Source organism: Tachysurus fulvidraco, chromosome 15 (assembly GCF_022655615.1).
Source record: "Tachysurus fulvidraco isolate hzauxx_2018 chromosome 15, HZAU_PFXX_2.0, whole genome shotgun sequence".
Taxonomy (NCBI): Eukaryota; Metazoa; Chordata; class Actinopteri; order Siluriformes; family Bagridae; genus Tachysurus; species Tachysurus fulvidraco.
The window spans coordinates 891937-905661 of NC_062532.1; the positions used below are offsets into that span (position 1 = coordinate 891937).

Here is a 13725-nt window from a genome sequence, read left to right on the forward strand (position 1 = left end):
TTGTTTAATGAAGCTTAATGAGCTGAATCAGCAAATAATATCAGCAGAAGCTCATGTTTCAGGCATTTTATTATCTTAACTACAATTCATCTTAAACATGCCTATTTATCAGAAGAACTATTTTCATCCATCTTGAAATGTTTGTCTTTTTAAGGTTAAGAACAAGATATTCAGTATTGTTCAAGTTGGTGGAAATGGAGAAGAACTTTCGATTTTAATGGCCAGGAAACTGGATCCTTGTTGAAAAAGATCCAGGTTTGGGAAGGTGATTCTCAGATAAAAGCCGTGATGGTGTTTCTTACTGATGGCCGGTCAGGACACTTTGGTGTTATTGCTGGGACTCTGAAAGAGTTTACATTTGACAAAGATGAGATAATCGACTCCCTTTCACTTTTTAAAAATCAAGAGGGTACACATCTGGGTGCTATCAAATTCAAGACAAGTTCTGGGAAGCAGTTCTATGCAAGCATGAAAAGTGGTCAGCTGCAGCCAGAAGTACAAGTTGATGTTCAATCTGGAAAATGCATTGGAATCCAAGGACGTTCTTCATCTGGCATTGATCGCTTCGGCATCATGGTGCTCAGTAAGCTATAATGCTTTGTGCTTAGCTTACCAATGTGGTGTATCCCACAATTTCTAAAGTCTCACCCAAAGTGACCCAAAAAGACCAAAATCTATTGACATTTTCAGAAGATTATAATCTGTTATAATTTCCATCAATAAAATTAGTCTCAATTGAAACTAAGATTCTGACATGTTTTTTCCATAATTATGTGTTATTCTAGATTCTTCCTGAGCACTACCACAAGTCCCAGTCTTCCTAGTAAAATGTTACTATATGCTGGAGTAAACAAACACTCCTACACTACTTGAGCACATTTAATCTAATTCATATTATTATTTCGACTTAATAAATTGTTTTCTATACTTATAGACTTTCTCCACTATAATTATTATCTATTCCTTTAGACTTTGTCCACTTTGGCCATAACATCTACTACATAACACACTGTCCCATAACGTACACGTGTCAATATTAGTGACACATGTTACTGGTAGCTACTTAACCTTCTCCAAGTTCTCTGTAGCTGTTTAATATACAGTACAGGACACCTGGACACCACAGCCATGTGTACAGTATGTCCCCAAAGTGTTGCACAAAAACTGATGAACACAGTGAGCTTCATTTTCTCTTCTTTGGTCTCTGAAACATATGTAACCTTAAAACCAATAGTTAATTCATATTTTGATGTTGGTAGGACATTGATTTAATTTCTCCAACAGCCACTTTGGGTATCACATCAGAAATAGTGGGATAGACAACATCGGTAAGATCAGCAGTAAGATGAATAAATCATGTACAAGCCCATTACTACAGTATAATAAAATACCAGTGGAATTCAATGACATTAAATAAAATAAAACCAGTCATTGTTAACATTGTTAAGTTAATGTGTTCACACCTAATGAGGATTTCACATTACAATATTCACACCTCAGAATTAAGACGTTATCAACTTTACTGCTACAGTTATTTACTTTACCAGTACTGACAGACTTTATTTATTAATGATTAACACACTGACAAACCACACTGTAATAGAAAATCATCAGAATTAAGCTTTCATAATATGAATTACACATTATCATATACAGTAACTATAATGCTGTAATACTATAATCTATAGTGGTGGACTTTATCTACAACCACCAGCTTAGACACACTGATAACTGTGCTTGTATGTATAAGTATGTAAGTATTGTATACGATCAGGTCAAGTTGAGGGGCTTTTAAATGTCATTGTGACCAAATACAATATCTGATACAGTACACAGTGAAATGAAACGTTTGTCCAGGACCCTGGTGCTACATAAAGACACCGACCTACATGAGACAACACAGAACTAATTAATCTATCGACATAAAGAGACAGTGCAAACAGACAATATAATAAACTACAATACAGATATATAAAGACAGCACCATATAAATATACTTGGTTATTCTGTACAAAAAAAATGTTTCCTTTAACTGAAGTTAACTAAAATAAATAAATAAACCATGTTTAACCCCATTGCTATAATAAAACACAAGCGGATTTCACTTACATGAAAAAAAGTCGGTCATGTTAACATTGTTCAGTTAATGTGTTCACACCCAATGAGGATTTCACACAACAGAAAATGTTCAGAATCGAGCTTTCACATACATTAACACATACAGTAATTATAAAGCTATAATACTCTAATCTACATACACAGTTAATAACCTACATAATGTAATCATGAATATACAGCACAGGTTAATTACCTTAAAATGTCAGAACATCTAAGAAACCACAATGAAGTGACATTTCTTTGTCTCTCAGAAACTTTTGATACGACATTGGAAGGGAATCATAATTTCTCTAACTGTTATTTCTTCTCCATTACATCCCATGAAAGCTCTACATAATTTAGATAAGGGCTCTTGGAATGTTCTACCAAAAAGCATCTGGTCTTCACTGGATGTAGGAACAACGTGGTGATATTTATTTTCTCCTCAGTTTAATGTAGTGCAAAAACCAGAAAAAGGCATTAAAGTAAATAGTTCCCCCCTTTAATTAAGGGGCTTCAGGGGCATTTGGGCAGAAGTCCAGGATTCAAACCTAGGCAGTAGGAGGGGGACGGCAGGGTAGAGGTGAAGCGGTCCTCTCCAGGAGCGTAGCAAAGGCTCAGCCGGCAATTTGAAGTCCCAGGTCAGCTGGATGTGTCTGTAAAAGACTATCAGAAAAACAAGAAGCATTAGATCCGATAGATTCCTGCTGTGCTTTCCACCTGGAGAGTGAATGCTCCAGCGGCGCTCCTGATTGGCCCGTGATTTTCGGCGGGAGTTTCGTCCGCTCCGCTGCGCCTCGCTCTCACCCCCCGCGGCGCTAGACACCGTGCTGAAGTTCGGGAGCTCGCGCTTAGTGTCGCTGACCATGGTGCTGAACCGCCGCCTTTTACACTCTCCTGCTTCTTGGCTGCCGATGCAGTGGGCAAAGAGCGGTTTTTTCTCCATGCATTTGCGGCGGTGCATGTGCCGCCATTACACTGTGTACAAAGCCAGTTCCACGAAGATCTCCATGATGTGTTGGAGGTTAGAGTGGAAGATCTCGAGTGTCCTGTAAAGAGCCCCGACTCTGAATGGGTGATTCTTTTGGTTGATTTTTCACCCAATCTCTGAGCATTCAAAAGAAATGCTTGATGCAGTCAAATAATCAGGACAGAAATATAAACCCTGAGCTCTCACCCTGGTCCAACATGTTTTATGCAGCTGGACCGGACCGAGACTCGAGTTGACGACTTTGATCCAAATCTTGCATCTGGTGTCTTTGAAAAGATAATTTAATTAACAGATTGTTTACACGGCAGTCTGTCTCAACATACTTCTCTTCTTTCAAACCACAATGCAAATCAAGTTTATTACAAATCATTTTTCCAAACGCACTTTAATTGAAGCTGTGAAAGTCTTGTAGATATTTTAATTTTGTATTATATTTAATGTTTTAAGACAAATGTTATGTTTGAGATGATTTAAAAATACTTTTTATAAATGATTATAAATCAAATTTCTTTTCTGTCAGTCATTTTACCTTATATATATATATATATATATATATATATATATATATATATATATATATATATATATATATATATATATATATATATATATATAAGTATTGTAGTTATTTTAACTTCGTATTATATTTAAGTTTGAGATGATTTTTAAAGGCCATGCAAGGAGAGCATTAATTAGAGAAGCAGCCAAGAGGCCCATGGTAACTCAGGAGGAGCTGCAGAGATCCACAGCTCAGTTTGGAGAATCTGTCCACACTATTAGTGTTGCACTCCACAAATCTGGTCTTGGAAGAGTGGCAAGAAAAAAGCCATTGTTGAAAGAAAGCCATAAGAAATCTCGTTTACATTTTGTAACCATCATGTGGAAGAAGGTTCTCTGGTCAGATGAGTCCAAAATTGAACTTTTTGGCCAAAATTCCAAATGTTATGTTTGGCAGAAACCTAACACTGCACATCACCCTGAACACACCATGGACAGAAGGGACAGTGAGGATGGTCAGAGTTGATGGGAAGATGAATGGAGCCAAATACAGGGCAAACCTAGATGAAAACCTGTTAGAGTCTGCAAAAGACATGAGCCTGGGGCAGAGGTTCACCTTCCAGCAAGACAATGACCCTAAACATACAGCCGGAGCTACAATGGAGTGGTTTAGACCAAAGCATATTCATGTGTTAGAATGGCCCAGTCAAAACAAGACCTAAATCCAATTGAGAATCTGTGGTGAGACTTGAAATTTGCTTATGCTCACCATCCAATCTGACTGAGCTTGAGCTATTTTGCAAAGATAAATGGGTAAAAATGTCACTCTCTAGATGTGCAAAGCTGGTAGAGACGTATCCCAAAAGACTTGCAGCGGAAGGTTTGGTCTACAAAGTATTGACTCAGTGGGGCTGAATAAAATTGCATGCCAAACTATTCAGATATTTATTTGTAAATAAAATTTGGAGACCATTTATCATTTTCCTTCTACTTCACAATTATGTGCCACGTTGTGTTGGTCTATGACATAAAATCCTAATAAAATACATTTTTGTTTGTGGTTGTAACGTGTCAAAATGTGAAAAAGTTCAGTGGGTATGAATACTTTTGCAAGGCACTGTATATTATAGGAAAATCAAACTGAAGGTGAAAAGACTAGATTCATGGATGAGTATTTTTCCATCAGTGATTGTGTTATTCCTTAAGAATTACAGATTTACAGTATTACATAATTTCATGTGATGAATACATATTTAACCCTATATATGTAAATATCCCATTCATTTGTTTAATAGATTTCGCAACAGACCAAGTTGATTGTGGCTCATTAAGCAGCTCATATGGATTCCTTTAATATGTTCCTCTATGTGTCATGTGTTACCATCATCATACCGACTCTAATGTCTGTTCAGTTGATAAAACACACATTCAATGTCTTCTGTTATTAAAGAATGATAGAATTTCAACAAGTTATTTAACTTCTCATAATTTCTAGAAAACTGAAGTGAAATTTGCTTAGCAGTAATACACTGGAAAAGCATTAAAAAAAGGTAAATCGATTGATAAAAAATGAAATAAATCAAAATAAATCATAAATAAAAAGTCACTAAAAATCATCTCAAACGTTAAATAAAACATTAAATATAATACAAAATAAAAATGTCTAAAATGTTTATAGAACGGTGTTGTAAAATATTTTCATCTTATTTAATGATTCCTGGATAAATGTTAAACTTTAGACACACCTTGGACATTGGACACACCGTATGGATGAATATACAAAAAGTGTTTTAACTTGTTTTACATCATATATTGTATGTCTGTTTTTTCACAGCTTCTGGGCTTGGCACTGTAGCACGGCCACAACACGGAAACTTGGCACAAGTTAACTGTTCAATAAAAAACACATGTACTGACTCATGTTAATTTAAACCATGACAATACGTGCACCACCGCAAACACACGAACGGAGGAAAGGCCGCTCTTCGTCCAGTGCATCGGCAACCCTGAAGCGAGAGTGAGAGTGGAACAGCCGGCGGTTCAGCACTTTGGCCTACGGCGCTAACCGCGAACTCCCGATCTCCAGCACCGTGGCCAGCACCGCGGCAAGTGAGAGCGATGCGGAGCGGCCGAAACTCACGCTGAAAATCACCGACCATTTTATTTAATTCTGATCATTTTCGATTACAGTTTTTTTTGTCAGTGCGTTAATCATTAATAAATAAAATGTGTTAGTACTGGTAAAGAAATCACTAGCATTAAAGTTGATAACTTCTTAATACTGAGGTGTAAATACTGTAATGTTAAATCCTCATTAGGTGTGAATACATTAACTTAACAATGTTAACAATGACTGGTTTTATTTTATTTAATGTCATTGAATTCCGCTAGTATTTTCTTATACTGTAGTAATGGGCTTGTACATGATTTATTCATCTCACTGCTGATCTTACTGATGTTGTGTATCCCACTATTTCTGATGTGATACCCAAAGTGGCTGTTGGAGAAATTAAATCCATGTCCTACCAACATCAAGATATGAATTAACTATTGGTGTTAAGGTTACATATGTTTCAGAGACCAATGAAGAGAAAATGGAGCTCACTGTGTTCATCAGTTTTTGTGCAACACTTTGGGGACATACTGTACACATGGCTGTGATGTCCAGGTGTCCTGTACTGTATATTAAACAGCTACAGAGAACTTGGAGAAGGTTAAGTTAGGTTAAGCTACCAGTAGCATGTGCCACTAATATTGACATGTGTACGTTATGGAACAGTGTGTTATGTAGTAGATGTTATGGCCAAAGTGGACAAAGTCTAAAGGAATAGATAATAATTATAGTGGAGAAAGTATATAAGTATAGAAAACAATTTATTATGTTAATTAATAAGAATGAATTAGATTAAATGTGCTCAAGTAGTGTATGAGTGTTTGTTTACATCAGCATATAGTAACATTTTACTGGGAAGACTGGGACTTGTGGTAGTGCTCAGGAAGAATCTAGAATAATACATAATTATGTTAAAAACAAGTCAGAAGCTTAGTTTCAATTGAGACTGATTTTATTGATGGAAATTATAACAGATTATAATCTGAAAATGTCAAAAGAAAAGAAACAAAGTGTTACACAAAGCTAGAGTCAAACTAGAGCTAAAAAAATAACAAAATGAGATGTTTTAGTCTTGCACCACTGGTAGACTAGCAGAATAAATTGTCTGAACCAGCAAAATAAATCAAATCAATTTTTTTATTGGTTAACAGGTTTGGAAAAAAAAAACAACCAAAAGAATCGATTATGAAAAGCAAATATGAAAAACAATCAAACTAAGATAACCTCAAACACATACACTATCGATTCAAATGATTTAATATATGAGATTTGGGTGATTAGTCACTTTGGGTGGGACTATAGAAATGGTGGGATACACCACATTGGTATCACTAGTTGAGCATCATGAAGCCAAAGCGATCAATGCCAGATGAAGAACGTCCTTGGATTCCAATGCATTTCCCAGAGGCAACATCAACTTGTACTTCTGGCTTCAGCTTACCACTTTTCATGCTTGCAAAGAACTGCTTCCCAGTATTTGTACTGAATTTGATGGCACCCAGATGAGTACCCTCTTGATTTGGCGAAAGTGAAAGGGAGTCGAATATCTCATCTTGGTTAAAGGTAAACTCTTGCAGTTCCCCAGATGGAATACCAAACTGTGCTATCCGCTTATCAGCAAGTTCCACCTTCACAGCTTTTATCTGAGAATCACCTTCCCAAACCTGGATCTTTTTCAACAAGGATCGATTTTGCAGGCCATTAAAATTGAAAGGTTCTCCTCCATTTCCACCAACTTGAACAATACTGAACATCTTGTTCTTAACCTTAAAAAGACAAACATTTCAAGATGGATGAAAATAGTTCTTCTGATAAATAGGCATGTTTAAGATGAATTGTAGTTAAGATAATAAAATGCCTGAAGCATGAGCTACTGCTGATATTATTTGCTCATTCAGCTCATTAAGCTTCATTAAACAACTGTATTATTAGATGTCTTTATGTATGCTAATGGCCAGATTAATGTTTTACAAAAGGATGCCATCCTCTGTGTTCTAATAATCTGTTTGATTACATCACCCACTTCCTGATAGCGCCATATAAAAAGCACATGTGCTAGCATGTCAGTGTGAAACTTTAGACATGTGTAAGTTCTGAGTTGTGTTATTGTGGAAAGCTTTATCATGTATGATGCTGTCTTGCCTTTATGTATTTGCCAAGTCTTTAAATGTTTTCTATCTGTCTTTGATACGTGGTGTTTAAAGTGTGTTTCCTCTCCTCATGTTAACTTTTACTGTACAGAACCTCACTCTGTGTCTGAGACCCCTATGTTACACCATCACTAACATTTAACTTTGGGATTAACAGACTTTTTTTTTTTTTTTTTTTTTTTTTAATAAACACAGAAGTGGATGTTAACTAGCATAATTCAGAACTCTGAGACCCAAAGATTTTATTGCCAGCATGTACAGAGTTGAGTTATGGACGCCATGTGAGAATTTATTAGTAAAATTTCATCAGTCAGTATAAAATATAAACTAATAAACAAGGTGTAATGTGATAAAGTGGAGTCCTACAGAGCTTTATGTCTCTTATACCACACCAATTTACTTTACCAGTACTAACAAATTTTATTTATTAATGATTAACGCACTGACAAACCACACTGTAATAGAAAATGATCAGAATTAAGCTTTCATAATATGAGTTAAACATTATCATATACAGTAACTATAATGCTGTAATACTATAATCTACATACACAGTAATCTACATACACAGTTAATAACCTACATAATGTCATCAAGAATAAACTGCACACTTACAAGGAACTGATGAAGCAGGTAGCAAGAAATGTCTTCTCAAACTTCTCAAGACGTCTTGTGAAGGATGCAAGTTTGTGGATGAGACAGAAGCTTCATGCTCTCGTATTTATACCAAATAAAAGGGTGGTGCTGAGTCTTACACCACACTTCCAAGTACCAAGTGTGTTTGTGTTTGTCCATGCTGTTATTTGGAAATCAGATTTCACAAGCTTTTCACCCCTCATTGCACAATAATGTTTATTATTTGGTGAACATTCCTTTTTGTCACTCAACTTTGATATGACATCTTAACACAGAATCATGTTTTCTGTAACAGATACAGTGGAATTTTTCTCCAACCTACAAAACTTTCATTCTGTTTATAATAAAGCATAATAATCTACAATGTCTTCTCTATTGCATCAGATAGAAGCTCTATAGGCTTTCGATCAGGGTTTTGGGAATGTTCTATCAAAAAGCGTCTGGTCTGCATTAGATCATTATCCTGCTTAAAAAAAATCACATTTCATCAATAAAACACAACCTGACCAACACCAATGTAGTAACAAAAATATCCAGCCATGTTCATATGCGTAATTTAAAGTACCCTGATAGATGAGTTTGCCATCAGACTCCTACATCTTTACATTTTTAAATGCTGCTACAACTGTTTTTGCAGAACAAACAGACTGTATACTGGGTGGTGCTGTCTTTATATATCTGTATTGTAGTTTATTATATTGTCTGTTTGCACTGTCTCTTTATGGCGATAGATTGATTAGTTCTGTGTTGTCTCATGTAGGTCGGTGTCTTTATGTAGCACCAGGGTCCTGGACAAACGTTTCATTTCACTGTGTACTGTATCAGATATTGGATTTTGTCAAAATGACTTTTAAAAGCCTCTCATCTTGTCCTGTTCGTATACAATACTTGCATACTTATACATACAAGCACAGATACCTGTGTGTCTTAGCTGGTGGTTGTAGATAAATTACACAAGTTTTTCATCCCAGAAGTTATTTTCTTAAAGCTTAAAATACACAATGGAGCGATTTACTATTTATTTACTGATTTAGGTGACTGAATAATTAAACATACAAACGTCTTTGTCAGAGATTAATTTCCTTAAACTCTGAGAAGGCATAATGATGAGGTTTATTCTTTTGTGAACATTCATTTGTGTCACTGAACCTATTGATGACATCTTAACACGGAATCATGGTTTCTGTTACGATGGAATTTTTCTCCAAACCAAAAAATATTCAGTCTGTTTATGATAAAGCATCAAAAATCTACAAAGTAGTTTCTATTCTATTCCATAGAAGCTCTATAGGCTCTATCAAAAAGCATCTGGTCTGTATTGGATCATTGTGAAGGACTCATGTGGATGTGAATTCCAGTTTGCTGGTAAGCGCTCAGGAGGATGTTTGGGTCATCAACTGATCAGCTACTGATCGGAAGGTCATAGGTTCGAACCCCAGGTCCACCAAGCTGCCACTTCTGGGTCCCTGAGCAAGGCCCTTAACCCTCAGTTGCTCAGTTGTAAGTCACTCTGGATAAGGGTGTCTGCTAAATGCCGTAAATGTAAATGTAATCAAGGACATAAACTTGATAACTATGACACCACCCAGTATACAGTCTGTTTGTTCTGCAAAAACAGTTGTAGCAGCATTTAAAAATTTAAAGATGTAGGAGTCTAATGGCAAACTCATCTATCAGGGTACTTTAAATTACACATATGAACATGGCTGGATCTTTTTGTTACTACATTGGTGTTGGTCAGGTTGTGTTTTATTGATCAAATGTGATTTTTTTTTTAAAACAGGATAATGATGTAATGCAGACCAGATGTTTTTTGGTAGAACATTCCCAAAATGATCTAAAGTCTATAGAGCGTCTATCTAATTTGATATAATCTGATTTTTGATGCTTTATTATAAACAGAATGAAAGTGTAGAAGGTTGGAGAAAAATGCCACTGTATCTGTTACAGAAAACTTGATTCTGTGAAAATATGTTATTAAAGTTTCTGAACGGAGATTAATTCTTGAGTGTTCGGACAGTTTAAGGGTATTAACCCTTAGGGGGAAAAAGCTTCTCTAATCGGAATTCCTGCTAACAGCGTGAGAACACACACACACACACACACACACACACACACACACACACACACACACACACACACACACACACACACACACACACACACACACACACAGGTAAAACCGTGGATGTGTTCCTTTTAAGTCTCCTAAAATGACTACCATACACTTTGTATACATTTTACACGATGTACAATATTTTCCTTTCCACTCTCTACAACTCAGACGTTTAGATAAAGCTGGATCACTTGAAGCTTTCAAATCATCAGAGTAAACTGAGACAACAAAACAAAAGTCTTCTTCAAATACATTAACTGCAGCAAGAAAAGTGAAAAGTATTTTAAAGTGAAAAGTATATTTTAAGTATTTTAATTACAGTGTGTAATTTAAACACTGACACAGGCAAGAAAAAGGAAGTGTGTCACTGGACTCAGGTCACATATTGGTGTTACATATTGATTATTTTGTGTGTATTTTCTGTCCTGCCACAGTTAGTGTTTAACGTAAACGCTTTTGCTTTCGGTATTAAGACTGTAACTGACACTGTATGTAGATTAGAGTATTATAGCTTTATAATTACTGTATGTGTTAATGCTTAATTTTAAGGTTTCTTTAACTCATATTATGAAAGCTCGATTCTGAACATTTTCTGACGTGCGAAATCCTCATTGGGTGTGAACACATTAACTGAACAATGTTAACATGACCGACTTTTTATCATGTAAGTGAAATCTGCTTGTGTTTTATTGCAGCAATGGCGTTAGATATGGTTTATTCATGTTAGTTAACTTCAGTTAAAGGAAACTTTTTTGGAAAGTTTATAGTTTATATTCATCAACATTGTTAAGTCTGTTCAGCTTACCAATGTTGTGTATCCCACCATTCATGATGTGATACCCAAAATGGCTGTTGGAGAAATGAAATCTGTGTTTTACCAGAACAACACTTCTGAAACTCAGGAATTTACAATTGAGACCTATAAAAAAAATCATCCAAATATCCTCCTGGTCTGTTAAGGGCAAAATGGATTCCACATTCAGCCTGGAAGTAAATGCAGGAATTCCACTGCTTGTGAGGGAGGAATCAAGATATGACTTAAATATTGGTGTTGAAGGTACATATGCTTCAGAGAACAGTGAAGAGAAAACAGAGCTCTCCACGTTTCCTGTTAAAGTTCCTGCAGGTAAAAAAGTGGATGTGCGCGTCACACTTGGCCAGGCTACAGTTGATCTCCCATTCACTGGCATCAAGAAGATTACCTGCTATAATGGCAGCGTGCTGGAGTTTATAACCAGTGGAACCTACAAGGGTGTCGTTTACTCTGTTGAAAAAGTGACTGTGAATGAATCAAACAAAATGCTTGATCAGGCCTAATAAGCTTTGAATGAAATTGTACTGTACTGTACAAAAACTCAGTATCTCAGTAAAGGTCTTCCTGACTTGAAGTGTGTGTGTGTGTGTGTGTGTGTGTGTGTGTGTGTGTGTGTGTGTGTGTGTGTGTGTGTGTGTGTGTGTGTGTGTGTGTGTGTGTGTGTGTTGGGGGGGGCTATTACACTATTTCAGCATATTTAAAAGTATTAATGTAAATTTTTGGAAACTTTGTCCACTTTGGCCATAATGTGTAATACAGTGTTCCACTACATACTTATGTCAATATCAGTGACAAATATTACTGGAGAAAACTTATCCATTTGTCTGAGTTGTCTGTGGTTGTTTCTACTACGTGTGTACTCGTATCTGTAGCCAGCGGTGACTTCTACAATCTTGCATGTTTTCGTGTGTCCTGTATGGGGTGGGACGGGAGATTTTTTTTATTATTTTTTTTTTAATCTTTAAACCAGTGAAAACAGTGATTTGATTTATTCTGCTAGTCTAATCCAGTATTTGTAAACCTTTATAAAAGATTAAAAGATTATAATCTGTTAGGATTTAAATCATTAAAACCCCTCTCAATAGAAACTAATGCTTTGACTCGTGGATGGTTCTAGATGCTTCCCGAAGCCCAGTGTCCCAGTGAACCGTGTCTTAACAAGGCTAACACAGGAAAACCTCTGGTGAAGCACAATGTCTACATGGCTAGATCTGCTCTTTATCAGAACTGTAAGGAATTCTCATCCACCGCCTGGGCAGGGTAACCCTCTTTTCGTCTGCCGCCTGGGCAGGGTAACCCTCTTTTCGTCTGCCGCCTGGGCAGGGTAAATAAATTCAGCCTCTGCTCGGTTTCTGGTTCCCGGCGAGTATTCTGGGAAGTCTAAGTCTTTAGTCAAAGTCTTTCAGAGAGAAGTTCCAAAGTTTATTAAGTAAAACAAGAATATATAGTCGTACAAGAAGAAGGATGGCGTAATGTGTGTGTGCAGAGCTTAATGTGAGTGTCCACAAAAGCTGTCTTGGCCGTTATCTCAAAGTAGGAACCTCTCCAGCCAAGGTATCATGTTTCTTAGAACTGCTTTTGGTGTTGCAAGTGTGATGGGGTGGGGAGGGGGTTAAACTAAGGTCAAGGCATCTGTGTGTACCGTATTTGTAAGATAGATAAGTAATGTTTACGGGCGTGGGTGTGAGGGAGAGTGTGTGTGTGTGTGTGAGAGAGAGAAAGAACAATGTGCTCTATACAAAAAGTCTGCAACATTATCAGAAAAGATTGTTATTGTACAATTATTCTCACACACAAGTGTGAAGTAATTTTTTATTGAATCCACATTTCTTTGTCTCACAGGAACTTTTTATAACACCTTGCAAGGGAATCATAGATTCTGTAAATGTTATGATGAAATTTTCCTCCAAGTGACAAAACTTTCAATCTGTTTATAATCGAGCGTCAAACAATCAACACACTCCAAGTTACCAGATGTGTGGGGCGGAGCTATCAAAACAGGGGTGACACCCATTTGGGTTTGGGGTGTGTTTGTGTTGATGATTTCAAATGTCAACATTGGCTTTCAAACATCGTGCACCGCACCTTTAATGTACCATGAGCTACTATACACAAATCTTGTATATGAAAGTAACTATACATTGTGTGACCTCATAAAACATTTCGTAATGATGGAGCATCCTACAGAGCATCTTACATTTAGATGGACAAGGTGAAAGATTTACATCCATAGTGATTATATACCTTAGTTCAATAAGGGCTGAATCCGAGCTACAGAATTCTAGATTCACTGGCGTTATTGACAACCAG

General features: G+C 36.4%; 1 protein-coding gene and 1 long non-coding RNA gene across 11 annotated transcripts in view; one reads left to right on the forward strand and one right to left on the reverse strand.

Moving 5' to 3' along the window:
• LOC113651616 (aerolysin-like protein) overlaps positions 1 to 13725 on the forward strand; it is a 382868-nt gene that overhangs the window by 297893 nt on the left and 71250 nt on the right. For 4 of the 10 annotated variants that reach the window (XR_007137823.1, XR_007137819.1, XR_007137820.1 and 1 more), the window contains one exon: positions 155 to 1438. The exons of 2 other annotated variants lie outside the window; for them this stretch is intronic. The gene's annotated coding sequence lies outside the window, so the exon portion shown is untranslated. Of the gene's footprint in view, positions 1 to 154; positions 1439 to 4589; positions 5137 to 5420; positions 6113 to 13725 lie in introns of those variants that run through there. 4 more of the 10 variants (XR_007137831.1, XR_007137849.1, XR_007137822.1 and 1 more) reach the window with 3 other exon arrangements.
• On the reverse strand, positions 7377 to 9009 carry LOC125138612. Its single transcript, XR_007137856.1, has 2 exons — positions 8465 to 9009; positions 7377 to 7465 (listed from the first exon to the last, which is right to left on the reverse strand). It is a non-coding gene; the product is annotated as an uncharacterized LOC125138612 (long non-coding RNA).